Source organism: Onychostoma macrolepis, chromosome 21, assembly GCF_012432095.1.
Source record: "Onychostoma macrolepis isolate SWU-2019 chromosome 21, ASM1243209v1, whole genome shotgun sequence".
In the NCBI taxonomy this organism is placed as follows: domain Eukaryota; kingdom Metazoa; phylum Chordata; class Actinopteri; order Cypriniformes; family Cyprinidae; genus Onychostoma; species Onychostoma macrolepis.
Window position 1 is genome coordinate 18,830,930 of NC_081175.1, and position 17,630 is coordinate 18,848,559.

The window sequence follows — 17,630 nt, forward strand, 5'->3', positions numbered from 1 at the left end:
TCAATTCAATGAGCTACACAAAAATCTAGGACTGCATTTTGACATTAGCACTAACTTAATAAAGAAACTTTTAAATCCAACCTTGAAAATAAAAATAATACCTGAAATGATAATGGTGGTTAAATGTTCAAGCACGAATGACAGTACTAGGGCATCTGAGCTTGTAATATAACTGCAGAACTAAGTACAAAAAAAGTGCATAAGCCATGACTTCAAATATCTTAAAAAGTTCCTTGAGAGTTATTTTCATAAGCCATCTTAAATCTCTTATCCTTTTAAAAAAGACTGGAAGAGCTATTTAAAACTTGCTGAGCTCATGGAAAGCATAACATGTCTGGAGGTATCTAGTCCCAGCTGAGGATGTCTCTTCTTTGTGATTTTAATCCAGCGTTTGATTCAAGTTACACGTTTTTGTGAGTCTTCTGATGTGCACGGCTGATACAATTTCTCACCAAACTGCAATGCAGACTAAATTAAGACTTGGCTCTTAGGAAAAAAAAAACAGCACACAAATCCAGTACTGTTAGCACTCCAGCTAATCAATATCTACAAATGTTCAGCAACGTGCCAAGCAAGGCAATTTATCATAAACAACGATTTGTTTAGTCGTTTTTGCCCATTAAAGTCCTGGTCGAGTGGAACACAATGTTTGACAGTGACATAAAGCCTCATGTCAGGGCAGTGGAAAATTCAACATGACCTTAATCAAGAACTTGCTCTAAAAAGGCTAAAGTAAATATGAAAACTAATACACTACCGTTCAAAAGTTTGGGGTCATAAGAGGTTTCTGAAAGAAGTCTCTTATGCTTATCAAGGCTGCATTAATTTGTTTTTACAAAATATATTAAAAACAGTAGCTATGTTTTCATCCAAAGTTACGAATTAAACTTATGCGCAAAACTGGAATATCACGCAAAACATTTGTGAATAAAGCACCGTTTCCATCCAGTGAGTTGAAGAGAATAAAATCGGCACTTCCTGATTAACTTCCACTAAATATCACAAAGAAAAATTTTATTTGTTGCAGTAGGAGAACTGTATATAATAATTTTTGTATACAATAAATTACGAGCTTTAGAGTGTGCAGACCAAACACGGTCATCTTATTTTATCTTATTTCTGGAGCCTGCTGTTTGTGAACACAGTTCTGGGAATTAATTCTAACAATGCACTTTGACAAAACTTTGCTTAAGCATTTTATAATGACAAAACTACCATTTCAGATGCTGTGCAATGAGATCGGTCCATTGGTTGGCCCAGGTATGCTGTTCCATCGCAAAGTCACGTCTTTTTTGATGTGCATTAAGGAATTTAGGCCTATTCGGTAAAAGTGTTTCCATCGTAGTTTATGCGCATGTTTTCTTAATGGATAAGAAATTTATCCTACTTAGTTGAGCGCATACATTTTTGGTAACACTTTACAATAAGGTTCATTACTTAACATTAGTTAACATGAACTAAGAATGAACAATACTTCTACAGCATTTATTAATCTTAGTTCATGTTAATTTCAGCATTTACTAATGCATTATTAAAATCACAAGTTGTGTTTGTTAACATTAGTTAATGCACTGTGAACTAACATGAATAAACAATGAACAACTGTATTTTTATTAACTAACATTAACAAAGATTAATAAATACTGTAATAAATGTGTTGATCCTAGTTCGTTCATGTTAGTTAACACATTAACTAATGTTAACAAATGACACCTTATTGTAAAGTGTTACCACATTTTTATGTGCATCTTGGCATTTCCATCCAGCGTTTTTTTTTTTTAAGCGATATCAAAAAATGCTCATAAAAATAGGTGGATGGAAAAATAGCTAGTAATATTGTGAAATATTATTACTAGGTTTTCCATTTTCTGTTACTCAAAAAACAGCATTGCACTGTTCAAACAAACAATCACAAAATGCTCTGGTCAACAATTCATCCACGACTATGGCTGGATATATTTCACTCAATACCAAAAAATATCAATAAAAGCAATTAAAAAACCCCAGATCATTTAAAAGCACAACAATGTTGCAGGGTAACATTGCTTCATAGGAATAAACTTGTGTTTCTTATGAGTTATAGCCCACGTTGAGCATTTCCCAATCACTTATGAGGTACCATTTCAGTTAGTATGCTGCCTTAAAAGGCATTACGGTAGACAGCAAAGCTGCAGATTAGGTTTTACTGTAGAGCCACCATGCATCATTCTAACATATAACACAGTTACCACAATCACGTCAAAATGGTGTCTGATGACCCAAAATTAGCACCAATAATTAGAACTCTCTTGGGTCAGTAATCTGCCTTATAATTAGGAAGTTTAAATAGCTCTGGGTGGCCACATTGGCACACGGTAAGTGGTAGAGTGTGTGTAGCAGTGTGTATGAGATGGGGGGCCACGTCCTGGTAATTGCTCCAATCTGGAGCCAAAGCACACACATAAAACCCAAAGATTTGTGATGCTGGTGTGTGGGCGGGGTAGAATGGAGAGACAAATGTAAAATAGGTCTCCCATTCAGGCATTGTGCTTGAGAACAATACAGATATCACACATAAAATATTATACTGTCTGCCACAACCCATATTTTAGCCCTGTGCCTATAAAATGAGTCATCTAGATTTCTTTTTATTGTCTATTTTTGGTCTTTTGCCTTTAAGTGATTGGGAATGGGAGAAAAGGTTCGGAACGGGGTCTGGAAATTAGGCTAGATTTGAAATTGTGATGGCAACATGAGCACCATATGCAAGCTCCATTACTGAAATAAAGAAACTGAATAAAGAGGTTGACATAAATGACTCAATGAAGAATGTAATATATCAGAATGGAATATTTCTGTTTAGTGTGGGTAAGCCATTCCCATTCATTGAATTCTGCATTTTCGATGAGAATGCCAATGCTATACGGAAATAATACGAACACACACACAGAAGGTCACAGTAAAAGGTGAGTGGTCTGACAGACAGTCCACCAGCAGGAAGGAATAGCCCTGAAAGGAAATGCTAATAAGTGTCAACAGGGAGGAAACAGAAACACAGATGAAGAAGTGAAGGTTCAAAGCCAGGCCAAAGCTATCTAAGAGAACTCCATACAGCCGCTAGGTCTCAACTGGGGGCGTCTAGAAAAGTCTTTCCTTCCCCAATACACTTTCTTTGCACCAATCTAACTGGTTTTCTTTTTAGTAAAAATTGTTAGCGTTTAATGAACAATGACAGGTGAAACAAAAGAAGCAAACAAGACTGATACCTTTCGACCAAGATGAAGCCATTTTGATTTCGACCAGCATCTGGAGAGATTATTTAAGGCTGGAGACAAAAACCGTACACAGCACAGCAAATCCAAGGAATCGGCCCTTCCCCCGACCCAATATCAGCTGATTATATTTCGCCGGTACTGGCTGACATTCAAGGTGGTCTGAATTTAACCCGCATCAAATTGTATTCGATTATGTTTATTGTACTCTCAGCTGTAGCCATTTTACCTCGGAGCGTAATTCAATTCATTGCGTGTAACCACATTATTTTACTCGCTGAAAGTTTTTGTGTTGTCCTTACTGCCACAAGACAAAAATTCATAATTTTATCATAGTGATTGGTCCCTCAATGGCTGTTTTCAGTGGGTTGAGCTTCCTTGATACTTGTTCTGTGTCTACACGCAAGGTCACCTTGAGCACAGTTCCCCTCCTCCATTACACCCTCCCTCGCTCGCTCACTCGCTCACTCACTCACTCACCTCCTTCTCTTTTTCCATATCAGCAAGAATATTTCACGCCTCGCTAAGGGAGATCTTTCCTATCGGATAACACAACCGCTGTGGCAGCCAAGAACGTACAGCATTTTAGCAGAGGTGTGTAGGTATCTGGTACTTTGTATTGAAGAAGGAAGCGGAGTCAAAACTGATGACACCGAGCAAAGTTGAACTGAGGACACAAAAACATAGCCAGGCAAACAGAGATCATTTATGATGCATTAAATGAACAACTGTCTGCATTCAAAACAGGGCTTGAAATTAGGTACATTGCAAAAGCTGTCTGGCTGAGCACTATTTGAGCATAATACACCATTTCCCACAGTGTAAAAACATTTATGCCACCTCCACCTAAAAAGCGTTAATGTTGAGCCCTGCATATGTGTGTACAGAGAGTAAGTGATACAAGGCCTTCCTCGTCAATGATACGTGACACCTTCTACAACATTGTAACATCAAACCATTGTGTAGTCTGAGGACATAGCATGACTACATATACACTTTCCCTGTGGGGACACCACTTCTGTCAAAATATACATAAAACAAAGGTTTAATAACTGATTTCAGAGTAGAGCAGGGTTCTCCAACTGGGTACACTTTTCATAGACTTTTTATTTTGAAAAATAAATAAACAAATCTTTGATATTTAATATTTTTAAATATTAATGTATATACACATATATTAATATAAATTGTTTATATTAATATATAGGGGTGGGCGATATGACCTATCACATTTTTTTTTTCATTATTTCATGGTAGCGATAAATATCACAAATCACGATATAGCCTAGTTATTTTTGCTTTAAATAAGGTCTTTATGATATCAAAATTTTTAATACCATAGAAATGTCATAATTCTTGTCACCAGTATCAATATCACAAAAAATAATACTAGTGTAAACTAAAAAAAACCCAAAAAAACCTCAAGCTGACTGAAGATAAGTAAACTGTAAGCAATTAAATAAGAATAAGAAACTAATTACAAGCATTAGGACAAAACTACACTAGAACAAATAAATAAGAAATGCTACATGCATTGTATAAAGTAATCAAATATATAAAAAACTACATATTCTTATTAAAGTTACAAAAGTGATTTTGTCAAGAGAATTAAGAGATTTTCTCTCTTTTGTTGTTTGATTAACATGAATGGCAGACAGCAGGAAAATTAGACTGAGAGCTGCCTGGATGTGTTTTCTTTCTCAGCTGTTTGCTTTCACATAAGACCTAAATTACTGTGTTTATGAGGTTACTTGTAAAGACCGGCATTTTGATATGCAAGTGTGTGTATTTAACTGTTCAAGGCCTATAAAGCTGCAAAAATATGAGCACCATCTTCAAGTGAACACCTCTCTGATTGTGGTCAGAAACAGTCTCTCAGACAGCATGCATATGCACATAGCGAAATTCGTTTTTTTTAAACTTCTGTTTGTGTTTCAGCGGCTTAAAATATCTTGTTTTCATGACCACCGAGTGTGTAACGGCAATAGAGACAATAATCTAAAATCTCTACCGGTTGACAAGTTGCCCACCCCTATTAATATATATAATAAAATGTATTATAATTATTAACATTCATTTGCTTTGGCCTCAATACAACAATTTTGGATATACAACAAAATCAAGCTTAATATTTTTCACACACATTACCAAACAGTCTTTATACATAAAATTATAAAGCTGCCTTTATATTATGGGAAGGAAATCATCATATTTGGGGGTCTTTGCAATCAAAATGTTTGAAAACATGAAAACTCCCTCACAGCAGTCGTTGGTGGGGCAGGAAAAGAGTCCCAGCATCAATAACAGTCACCAGCACATGCCTGGCCCCTCGGGAGAAGACATTATGAAGTAGGATAGTAGAGTGTGAGTGAAAGAAAACAGAAGTGAAGATAAACTTTGCCATTTGGGCCAGAGCGTGTTTGTTCAGAAGGACACTGTGGCGTGGGGAGCGCTGTCATAAGTCTTTGTTCGTAATGGTGACCAATTTTCTATGGAACTTAACTGTGTAACAGCTGCAGTGTCTGGTTGTGGCCATAATATTTGGGCTAATCTGTGGCCTTAATGCAGTTAAAAAGCCTGGAATGAAAGAAGAGAAGAGAAGAGAAGAGAAGAGAAGAGAAGAGAAGAGAAGAGAAGAGAAGAGAAGAGAAGAAGAGAAGAGAAGAGAAGAGAAGAGAAGAGAAGAGAAGAGAAGAGAAGAGAAGAGAAGAGAAGAGAAGAGAAGAGAAGAGAAGAGAAGAGAAGAGAAGAGAAGAGAAGAGAAGAGAGCCAATGAGCCAATAATTATTGTCAGTTTATGGCCAATAACCATGAAAAATGAAATCCAATTTACATAAATATAAAAATACACATTAAAAAAAAAGAATAAAAAGGAAAATAAAAAGAGAAATTAAAAAAAATATACATAAAAAAAGTGAAGTAAGGCCAAAACTCAGCTTGAGTTTTATTGCATATTTAAACCGCACTGGAGCCAAAGCATTAAAATCCAAAACACATTTTCCCTTGGAGATCGCAGGGGGAGAGACCAGAAGCTGGCCAAACCTTGATCCACTACCGCCTGGAGAACAAGGGCAGGGACACAGACAAGCACAGATGGATGAGAAACCACAGCTTCCTCTAACTCAATACAAGCCCAGAGTTTAAGACATCCTGTACTCAAACGCCTCTTTTTCCCTAATATTCGGTCCTCTTCTGTCAAACGCTTGTGTTCCTCAGCTGTGTTCTTGGCTGATTTGTATTCTGGCTGACGAGGAGAAGGAGACATCGCGGCTCAGAGTTGTAGCCAGCTGCACCGTGGCGCTCCGCCCGTCCTCTGAGCTTTAAATCAGAACCGGCCCACCTGCCTTCAAAAGGAGGGTGGAGGCAGAGAGGAACGAGCAGCCCGGACTGCTAGATACAAGTGCAGCTGGCCACTAGACATCAGTCTCGCTCATTAATCTGATAATGTGTTATTATTATAACAAAAATTCCCCTCCGACCCAACAGCAGTTTATTCTGAAAACTCTCCCTGATGAGCCTCACTAATATAAATCCTACTACAAAGAGCCAGAGGGGATGAAACAAGAAAAAGAGCTAAGAAAATGAGGAGAAAAGAGAGAAGCAGAAAATGAAAATGGGACAAGAATACCTAAGGGACAGAAACAACTAAAGTATAGCTGAAACAACATGAAACAGCATCTGTACCATTTAATTTTCGCAATGTGAAATGAAACAGAATATGCAGAAATAATGTACTATGGGACTTGGTTTTATCAACGGTTATTTGATTTGATTGCGAAAAGTAGGTCATTAATTATTTTTACCCAACTTTGCAAACATAGTGACGCAACAGAAACAAAGTATTATTTCACCTGTAGAGGAAGTTATTGCATTGTGATGAAAACTAACATTTTTCTTTAGAACATGAACAATACTACCAGGGACATATAAAGTATAATTTCATTTAATTTTGTGAATTTAGACAGTAAATAGTGTCCATTTTGATTTCTTTTTGTTGATAACAGCTATTCAAACATAATAAGATTCTGCTCAATAACTGTAATAAAATTCTGTCCAATAAATGGCTAATATTAAAATTCTATATCAGTTAGTGTAATAAAAATAATAGTAATAAACCACCTTAAAATAAACTCAGCAGTTTTTAATGCTCATTTAAAATGCTATTAAAACATCACAACATTATAACTGAAAATACACAAGACAAATATTCATTTTGAGATTTTCTAAAGATTACATTTAATTTTTTTTTTTTTTTCAAATAGTGATTGTAATTATTAATTTTAAGCGAGCATTATACAACAACAAGGTCATATAAATGTAACATCAAAATAGGTGTAAATGAGCATGCGCAATTAAATATCCAATACTAGCCAATATATCAGACTGATTATCAGACAATGACCAATATGGTCCCTATGTATATTGTTTGCCTTTTGGTCTTGCTTATATGCATTTGCTTTTGGCCATTATGAAATGAAATGCACATATGTATATTACTATAAAAACAGCAGGCTGTGGAAGAGAGACAGAGAATGATCCTGTCATTGCAGCCACTGTACAGTGTTCACTTATCACTGAAGTCAGAGAGAATGAGAGCAGATACAAATACATTCCCTAGTGTCCTGCCAAACCTAGTTCAGCCTCTCTCTCCTCTGAACACACAGCCCGTTCCAGTCTACCACTAAAACCAATCCACCATTTAACCACATACTGATAACTGCAGCTAACTATACAATTACGATTTCACTATCACTGTAGTGGACTGTAGTAATGGTACAGTTGAATTAGAGTTGGCTGCAGTATTCAGTGACTTCAAAGTCATAGTGGCACGTAGATCCAGCTAAATATCAAAGATCATTTGCATAAACCGTTTGCGAAAAATGCTTAGTCTAATCCTCACCCTTTACTCTGGCATAACCTGAGTATTAACCCTTTCCTCTAAAAGCCACTTTTAGCCCTATTATGGTGTTACAGTCATAACACTCTTCACCACATCCCTGACCCTAATCCTTTACAGTCGTGTGGTGATGGGAACCAGACTTATTGTTTTTGACATAAGCCTTAATAGACCGGTGTTTTGATCTGTCATGATACACAATCCATTTCTTGCCTAGAGTACAGACCACACTGTCATTAGATTTTTTTTTTTTATGTCTCTTGAATAGTCTGACGGTTGAGTTTGACAGCTGGGGAATGGAGAAGAGTATTGTGAAGCCTCAAGAAAATAGAAACTCTCAATCCTGAGCATGGAAGAAGGGCTCGTGTGGCTGGCGAGGGTGACAGATCCTATTACAGTCAGACAGGCTAATAGAACATTGTCCAGTAGTGCCTCTTAAACAAAGAGTTCAAACTAAGCGTGGCAGAGAACATGCATGAATCAGTGTTGTTATTGTTTACTGTAACTTATAAAAATTACATTTTGTTCGTTGAAATGAAGCTTAAATAAAATAAATAAATATTAGAAGAAAAACAACAACCTAAACATACATTTTGAAATGACGAACTGAAATAAGTATTAAAATTACTAACTGTAATAAAACAAACTAAAATGGGAATAAAAATTTTCAATTCAAATAAACAAAAATAAAGCACATAAAAATGAAAATATATGAAAACGAACTCTCTCTAAAAACAAAACTAATTCAAAATATTAATAAAACCTATAATAGTACATAAAAATTACTGAAATAACATTTGTACAAATACAAATGTATCTATCGTGTGGAATGTGATGACAAGATGTAATCGGACATTGAAGTTACAGTTGACCCAAAAATAAGTGCAACACAAAAAATTCGAAGAATGTTCAAATCAATAAGAGTAAATGAAAGCTTTTTCATTTTTTGGTCAACTATCCATGTTAATACCTTACTTGGAGTGAGGAAGGAAATAAGAGAGAAACAAAAATGTGGAGAATACAGAAAGCCTGCATTATTTTGCATGGATTGCTTGGCAAGAGCAACCTTTGGCATGGGTTCCCCCTCTGCTCTTTAAAATAATTCAGTTATGAGGGGACCCCCAGTGTCCTCTGGGGCCAACGCTTTGATCTCTTCCTGGTTTTCCCCTTGTTTGGTCGAAAACCCAGAGGCACATCACAAAGGTGCAAGTGTAATAATTGGCTGCAAGCAGTCTAGATTCAAAGCAGCTGTCCAGACTACATGAGGGAGCAGTTCTGGCTGAAATAAACGAATGCTTCATTAAACCACAAGAAAGAACAATCTGCAATGTCTTAGTTTTATCAGCAGACGGGGGATTAAGGTTGATTTATATCATGCCACAAAGTGCAATTGCAGGAAGGCCAAAAACAAAAGGTACTGACCATGCAAACAAGCCCATTTTCATAAATGGATTGTAAATAAGCCAAGAACCATTTGCTTGTTTTTGTAAGGGCCGTTTGGTGTCTTTTATTCAACATAATGAATGAAGCACAGATTAAAATGACTGTTCGCCTCATGATTTAAACAGGATTTGAGATTATAGGCCGTATTTGTATGACAACATGGATTTGTGTTGTAATCTGAAGTGTGACAGAAGTCACTTCCAATGCTGATCCAAATAGTCTTCTCTTGTCTGACTCATACATCTTGAACGTAAACTGTGATTGCTACAATGGACCCGCTGTCAGAAAAGGGCAGCAAACAGAACAGCCGTAGTTTACATAAGCAGTAAATCTGTGCAGGGTGGGCCTCTGTAATGCCAGCTTTTCCCTGATTTTTTTTCTCCATGTGCTGTCCGTTGGAATGGCTGCATCTGTGTGGTGACAAAAACTCCTGTGTTTGAGCACTTGGCACATGTGGCCCCACCAACACACGCTCAAACCCCACACGCGTGCTTGCGCATGCTCTGGAAAGGGTGACGAAGCCGCGGTCTGGGTGGAGTGCGGCAGGGTTATGGGGTGATGTTGGGTAGCTCTTCCTCAGTGGGTGGGGTCACTGTCCACTCCGCGTTCCCGGGCCTGTACAGAGCTCATGCCAGCCAGAGCAGTGGCCCGCACTAGGAAACGCTCTGCAGGGGTTTGGCCATCTGTGCCTGGCCTAGTGCATCAGCTTGGCCAACTGCCGTACACCTCTCACATTGCCGGTTATGCCCTGATCTACAGCTACAACGCCGGCCATACATCAACAGCTCGAGTGGGCGGTAATGCCATGTTAGATTTGTGTTCATAATATGCCTATGAAACTACAAGAGAAGCATCACAGCCTTAAATTATGCAAAAATTCTGAGAGCTTTACAGTCACTAAGCAAATCCATCTGCCGCCTAAAGCGTAAAGTCTTAAGTTAGACACTTACGAGCCATTAAATATTTCAGCAGTTTATCTAACTTCAACTAAAGTCTGGAATACACACATTTTAAAACACTAGGCATCACATTACTTTGTAAATGGTTACAGAGAAAAACTGGGCAACATACATTAAGCGACTAAGGATCATACACTTTCAAGTTGTTCTGACTGAACATAAACTCCCTCATGAAAACAATATGTGTTCTAAAATTAGCTCGAAATGTCAAAACATGTTTGATATACTTGTCCAGACTGCAGAAATCTTTTCAAAAGTCATGTAGTCTATCATGTATTCTAGCCTTCAAACCAACTTCGACGAACTCCTGATTGGGGAACAATTCAGATTTTCCGATGCAATTTGGATTAAATTTGATTAAATTCTGATTGATTTGGATATATTTCAATAACAATGTCCATTTTACTTAGATACAAAAGAAAATTTCTCTCTGTCAATGCAGTAAATTACACAGGGTAGTGTTCAAACTGGTGCCTTGTATTTTTGAACTATTCATTATAATAAACACTGCAACAAAAGTCATTTGTTTTAGTATATTTTTGATTCACCAAAAATAATTGATTTGTACTTACATAGATTAAGTTGTAGCTTATATAAGTAACATTTGAAGGATTTAATTAACAAAAAATGAATGCAGTTGAATGCAGCAGTTTAGCTGTCACTTTGAGTGTTAACAACACCAATCATTGGCTGAGTAAAGTGTGCCCCTTCTTATTCCTCACCATGAGAGAAGGAAGCCAGAAGGGGGCTGTGAAAAGTTTGTCTTTACTGTTATTTGGCAGAAAGTCCTCAGACAACAAGCTCTCACTTTCTCTTTCCAAACACACTGGGAGGCAGCATTGGCGTTAATCAAAGTTTTCCTGCTCATGTCCATGTGATTTTCTCACAAAATGAATTTGTGTTATTTTCCCACATATATCCCCCACTAATGCTTAGCCATTTTTTCTGCTAGTCTTGCATTTCAATTTCTATTTAGAAAACCCAACAAACAGCTATCTTTAGAGTGGAAATATTTTCTGTAATACTGTGCATTCACAAAATCTGGCAAAGATTACAAAACATACCAGCGGAGACACGTGGATTAGTCAAATATTCTGGGTTTGCCTGAACACAAAACAACAAGAAGGAAGACCACAGTCATCGTTTCCACATACTCAGTGTGCATTCTGTTCCTGGTCTTCACTTGACACACTTAGCACACTTATTTGGATCTGGAGTGTCTGTCTAAAAATAAGCGACTAGATGGCCTGACCTCAACGTGGTGCTGCTGGACAATGCAAGCATTGAACTGAACGCACACTCCCATTCCTGTCCACACCTTCTCCCTCAATCTCACCCTCGTAAAGGCATTCATATGTGACAAGGATAACACTTTTCATGAAACCTCATGACAAATCTTATATAATATGGGAAAATATGTTCTATGAAGGAGCAGCAGAACAGGCTCCTTTTAGTACATCAAAACCATACAGCCCAATGAATATAGTCTGATTGCTTTACAAATGACTTATGAACCAGCTCTTTTTAGCGAATCAAAACCATACAGAACAACAGCTGTATTTATTGTTATATTTATTGTTAAAATGAATTAAAAATATGAACAAATTAATAATTACTGGAACAATTACAGGGTTAATTCACCAAAAAAATGAAAATTGTGTCATTAATCACCCTCATGTTGTTCCAAACCTGCAAGACCCTTGTTCATCTTCAGAACAAAAAATTCAGATATTTTTTATGAAATCTAGCCATGCAACTAACACGTTCAAGGCCCAGAAAGGTAGTAAGGACATCATTAAAATAGTCCATGTGACATTAGTGGTCCAACCGTAATTTTATAAAGCTACGTGAATACTTTTTGTGCGCAAAGAAAACAAAAATAACGACTTTATCTTCGGTGCACTTTCACAAGAGTACCACAATGCATGTGTGTGATGCAGCTGACGCAGGATCCAGCATTCTCATTTTAACATACTGTGGAAGTACATTTAAGAGGAATCTTGATCACTAAATTCTTCCAAATTCAATCTTAGTGTCACATTTTATCTGACGTCTAGGCCCAGTTTATCAATTGATCTACTCGCAATACATTTTAATTTTCTTTTTATTAGCGTATGCTCCCACATGACACCATTTGAAAAGCTAAGTACTCATGTTCATGCAGTGGGAAAAAAAAAAAAAAAAAAAAGTCCTTTTCTAACTACCTGAAATGTCAGCGTCACTGTAAACGTCATTTGTGACTTATGCAAACATATTGAATACAGAGCACAGCAGCTGCCTGGTATTTTTAATGAATGACTGATGTTTTCCTGGGTGTTTGTCTGAGAACTTTCTGTTTTCGGTCATCCCCTGCCTCTTGCTTTCTCCGTGACTCACTCGCTCTTCACCCCAAAGGACACTGCTACTGATCTGTAAACCACAGAAAGACATTTCTTCCTGGATGGCCGCTTCAAAACGCCAGAGGACCATCGGGAAACAATTACAATTGTTGTTTACAAGGGGGACATTGAATGTGGGAACAGTCCCCTGAGGAGGATGAGGAAACAAGAGATGCAGAAAACTCAGCAGATGGGCCTGATTCTGTGTGCTGAAATAATGCTTTTATTAAAACACTTCCGAATTGCAAATTTCAAAGGATGACAGAGTTAGGCTGGCAATTAGGACACTGAGGTGTCTGTGAACACTATCGACTTTTATTGTAAAGGCTCAAAGATGTAAAATGCATGCAAATATCAAAATCACACATGCATACGCACACATGCATGAGTGGGACTGTTCACACCATTATGCAATGAGAGCCTTTCCTATCTGTGTCTCAGCAGCCCCCACATCTTCACATGTCCACTGAGGCGAGAGACAGCAGTTCAGCACACGCTATGTCCTCCTGCCTCCCTCTTCTCTTACAGCATTATGGTTTTGGGCCACTGGACTTCATTCCTCTCCTTGGCAGTGTCCTTTAAAAATATCATGTCTCTAAGCAGCAAGTCAAACAAAATAAAAAGGCAGGCAAGATCATATGAGATAGCACCTCTTTCTTGGCAAGATAAGTTGCATACTGTCACGCTAATGGTAACCTGCATGGCCTGCAAAGGCTTTTTTCATTAGATGAATGGCCGCTCTATTGATTTCATTCTGACTGGCTTGATTCACTGTTTAAGAAGAACAAATGTGCAAATCATCTCAAACTAAAATGTAAATTGTTTTGCAGATAACTGGTTGCATATTAAAGTAGAAAATCATTTCATCAGGTTAAATATCTACAGACTTTTACTACAACGCCACCTGGTTATATCAAGCCATGCTAACTGTTAAAAATAAGCGATGTGGTTTTCAAACTTATTCACGTTGATTTTAAGTCAGTATGAGGACAAAAGAACCTGGAGCTTGCTGGACTGTGCTCAGCTGGTGTCTATCTATCTTCGTCCGCCCTCTGTGTTATCTCACTCTTGCACAAAGAGAATCTTCCTGGCATTTGAATGGACGGGCCGTGCCAACGCCCTCCGGGTCTGTCTGCTTCACACCAAAGTGCAATTCACCTCATCAGCTCAAAGCCTTGGGATTTCAAGCCAAGCGTGCCACATGACACCACCACCCCTCTGTAGTCATTCTGATGATAGCTGATGTCATTCTGATTCTTGGCGAGAAACAAGTTAAAAGATACTGGATAAAACAAGCAAACCAATGCAGTTCAAAGTTTGGAATGCTTATAAAGACAGTCTGACCATGGAAATAGCAGTCTGGTGAGTCACACTCATGGATATCGGTCTCTCTGGCTGAATCTTCCAGACACCTGCTTATTAGGTAACAGTACTATGCTGTACTTTTGGTCAGTAAGAGTTCCTACTTCTGAAGGGCTCAACAATAAGAACTGCTCACTAGCCTGGAGCCAGTGAAAGTTTGAGGATAGTTGAAAGAATAGTCACTGCTGAAAGTTTAGTGTTCATTGATTATGTACTAGAGATCGACCGATATATTACCGATATTTTTCCCGATATTTAAGCATTTTTCCATAATCGGATATCGGTTTTGTAATATCGGATTCATCGATAAACAGCGGCATCTTGTGGGAGTTTTGATAATTGCACGCAGGATAGCCATTGCAGCGCGTCTGAGGGGAGACGAGACAACAACAGTGTGCCCAGGTACTTGATTTGCTGTAGTTAGTAAACTATTTAACATTACAGCCATGAATGCACAAATGACATGTTTTACATAAATGCCTGATATGTAGCCCTAGTTTATGCAGCTTGTCTCTAAGAAATAGAGACAAACTCACAGAGTCACATAAGATAATCCGTCAGTCTGTCCCAATAAAGACATAACTTCATCTGAATTAAATAATATGCAGTCATGAAAGAGCGCATGTTGGAAATAAAAGCGCTGAATTTAATTCTCTCTCTGTTGTATATGCTCATTAGTCTCGTGAAGCCGCTTTCATATTGCTGTGCACTCAGCTGGTTGACACTCAGGAAATGCTCCAGCACGGCCGCCGCATGCAACTTTTAAGAAGATTCACTTATTTAAAACACCCTAAATTATATTAACATTTACTATATAACCATTATTTCGCTAATAAACATCTAAATAAATACAACTCTATGGAAATTAATTATTTATTATCTCCGCGATCGATCGCAGTTTGAATAGCCTATAGTTCTGTGTAAATGCATAAACCGCGCTGTCAGCAGGCATTTCATAATCTAGATTCTAGAACGACAAAAACATTATTAATAATTCTGATATAACATGCCAGTTGAGAAATGCAATAAAATACGTTTTGTTATATTCCAATATTTCAGAGAATATTATTCAGTGAATTAACATTATCCAGTGAATTATTCTTCACTCTTTAGCCTATTAAACAGCTTATAAACTACTAAAACTGGAGTTGGTATGACTCCTGTCCTTTATTTTCTCCATTTGAAAACATCAGACATTCTACATTTATTTTGCTTATTTTTAATATTAGTGTTGCTGCTGATGCTTTTTATAAATAAAAATGTTTTTATTGTTGTAATATGAAGATTAAATTTAACATGAAAGACTGCTAATTCTCAAAACATTTTTTTTAAGATGACTGAAAGGAGGAAAAACCAAAGTGAAGTATGGACTTACTTCACTCAGTCTTTAATTTACTTTATAACAGTAAATAAATATCGGTTCTGCATATCGGTTATCGGGCACAAAAACATGCAAATAATTGGTATCGGTATCGATTATAAAAAAATCAATATCGGTCAATCACTATTATGTACATTCATTTTAATACCATCAAATATTTGGTTTTCTGAGATGTAATTTACATTGCTGAAAATTCTGCAGAAACTTTGCTATCTAGCTGATGAGGTTTTGTTGAAATTGAAAAAATGACTTGTGATAGTCTTGAAAGCATCAACAAAATTTGCTGAAAACTACAAACCAATCACTAATGTTATTGTATCACATGCCAACGTTTCCCAGCAAAAATTAGTTCATGAATTTAGCACCACATCAGCATATTAGAATTATTTCTGAAGGATCAAATGACATAAAGACTGGAGTAACAGCTGCTGAAAATTCAGGTTTGCCATCACAGAAATAAATTACATTTTAATTTATTATATATGTCACCCTGGACCACAAACCCAGTCTCAAAGGTGCTGTACGTAGGATTTTGACTCTACTAAAGCATAAAAATACCATAATATGTTTGCAGATATTTAAGAAACATGCTAAGTTAACATACTTGTTTATCTGAAAAACAATGCTACAATCAGTTATTCTCCTTTGAAAATGTGCATTCCGGCCCGGAATGTCTGTGTTTGTTATGGTTTGTGAAACCCGCCCACTGCCAGTTTACCCAATTGTATTTCGGCACCCCGGTTTACCAGTTGGCGGAAAACACAGGTATTTCATGTCATTCATCGTCATGTGTGCTCGTTTCTGTTGGTGTCTTTATTCTGGCAACCTGCGTGTGCATCAAGTCTGAGGAGGAGGGGCCAGGTGAAAATAAACGTCTCCAATATTTTGAATTTGGACTGCAATACCTAGTTCAACCGCTAGGTGTCAATCCTACATACAGCACCTTTAAGTCGCTGGGAAATATTTGTAGCAATAGCCAAAAATACATTGTATGGGTCAAAATGATACAATTTTCTTTTATGCCAAAAATCATTAGGACATTAAGTAAAGATCATGTTCCATGAAGATATTTTGTAAATTTCCTACTGTAAATATATCAAAACTTAATTTTTGATTAGTAATATGCATTGCTAAGAACTTAATTTGGACAACTTTAAAGGCGATTTTCTCAATATTTTGTTTTTTTTGCACCCTCAGACTCCAGATTTTCAAATAGTTGTATCTCGGCCAAATATTGTCCTATCATAACAAAACATACATCAATGGAAAGCGTATATATTCAGCTTTCAGATGGTGCATAAATCTCTATTTCGAAAAATTGACCCTTATGACTGGTTTTGTGGTCCAGGGTCATATATATATATATATATATATACACACACACACACACACACACACACACACACACATTAAATTGTAATAACATTTCACAATATAACTGTTTACTGTATTTTTGATCAAATAAATGCAGCATTGGTGTGCCTGAGAGACCATTAAGGATTTTTTTCAGTTGACCCAATTGGACCAGTAGTTTATATTTTACTTGCCCTCTCAACATTTTCCCTGGCCCTCTACAAAATAATGGATTTTTGCTGCTTAAGAGTTTTGCTGCTAAAAATAACAGCAGGAAAAACATATGCAAGCTGCAGAAGTGCACAACACATAAGATTATCACATGATTATCAAACTCTCTCAGAACAGCAACAACGTTTACCACGTTTTTTTTTTCCCTTTTCATTTTGTTGTACATGGACATCAATTAGAAAAGTGAAATCATTCATTTTCCCTCTTTTACCTACAGCATTTCACAAGAGATGGATCACATGAGGTCCACTGACTTCACTCCACTGAAGCAATTACAGAAATTGAATGATTTCTTCCTTATAAAACTCCAAAGTCTATTAATCATGGTATACATGCAGTGCCATAAAAATGAATGCAAATATGTAGGACAATTTA

General features: G+C 37.0%; 1 protein-coding gene across 1 annotated transcript in view; it reads right to left on the bottom strand.

Moving 5' to 3' along the window:
* The window catches only part of bcr (BCR activator of RhoGEF and GTPase), a 69,103-nt gene that overhangs the window by 48,549 nt on the left and 2,924 nt on the right, over nt 1–17,630 (bottom strand).